The 1,305-nt window shown below is 44.1% G+C and overlaps 1 pseudogene; it reads right to left on the reverse strand.

Moving 5' to 3' along the window:
• Positions 1–715: 715 nt before the first annotated feature.
• LOC113915573 lies at positions 716–809 on the reverse strand (annotated as a pseudogene).
• Between the last annotated feature and the right edge of the window lie 496 nt (positions 810–1,305).

Below are 1,305 nucleotides of genomic sequence, written 5' to 3' on the forward strand. Positions count from 1 at the left end.
CTTTGACATCTGCTGTAGAAATGTTCTTCTGGATGTATCTCCTCAGGCAAGGGAAACAGAAGCAAAATTAAACTATTGCAACTACACCAAAATAAAAAGCTTCTGCACAGCAAAGGAAACCAACAAAATAAAAAGACAACCTTTGGGGCGCCTGGGTGGCTCAATTGGTTAAGCGACTGCCTTCGGCTCAGGTCATGATCCTGGAGTCCCGGCATCGAGTCCCGCATCGGGCTCCCTGCTCAGTGGGGAGTCAGCTTCTCCCTCTTACCCTCTTCCCTCTCGTGCTCTCTATCTCTCATTCTCCCTCTCTCAAATAAATAAATAAAATCTTAAAAAAAGAAAGACAACCTTTGGAATGGGAGAAGATATTTGCAAATGATATATCTGATAAGGGGATAATACCGAAAATATATAAGGAATTTATACAACTCAACACCAAAAAAACCCCAAAATAACCCAATTAAAAAATGGGCAGAGGACCTGAATAGACATTTTTCTTTCTTCTTTTTTTAAAAATTGGAATGCTTCAGGGCTTCTGGGTGGTTCAGTCGGTGAAGCCTCCAACTCTTGATTTTGACTCAGGTCATGATCTCAGGGTTGTGAGATCAAGCCCCACGTCTGACTCCACACTGGGTGTGGAGCCTGCTTAAGATTCTCTCTCTCCCTCTGCCCCTCCCCCGCCCCCACTCTCTCTTTCTCTCAAATAAATAAATAAATAAATAAGGAACGTTTCACAAATTTGCATGTCATCCTTGCACAAGGGCCATGCTAATCTTCTTTGTACTGAACAGACATTTTCCCAAAGAAGACATCCAGATGGTCAACAGACACATGGAAAGATGCTCAATATCATTCATCTTCAGGGAAATGCAAATCAAAACCACAGTGAGATATCACTTCACACCTGTCAGGATGGCTAAAATCAAAAACACAAGAAACAACAAGAGTTGGCGAGGTTGTGGAGAAAGGGGAATGAACCCTTGTACACTGTTGGGGGGAATGCAAGCTGGTGCAGCCCCTGTGGAAAACAGTACAGAAGTTCCTCAAAAAGTCAAAAATAGAACTACCCTACGATCCAATAATCACTACTGGGTATTTACCCAAAGAAAACAAACACATTAATTTGAAAAGATGTATGAACCCCGGGTGCCTGGGTGGCTCAGTTGGTTAAGCAACTGCCTTCGGCTCAGGTCATGATCCTGGAGTCCCAGGATCGAGTCCCACATCGGGCTCCCTGCTCAGCAGGGAGTCTGCTTCACCCTCTGACCTTCTTCCCTCTCATGCTCTCTCTCTACCATTCTCTCT

The sequence above is a fragment of the Zalophus californianus genome, chromosome 11 (assembly GCF_009762305.2).
Source record: "Zalophus californianus isolate mZalCal1 chromosome 11, mZalCal1.pri.v2, whole genome shotgun sequence".
NCBI lineage: Eukaryota > Metazoa > Chordata > Mammalia > Carnivora > Otariidae > Zalophus > Zalophus californianus.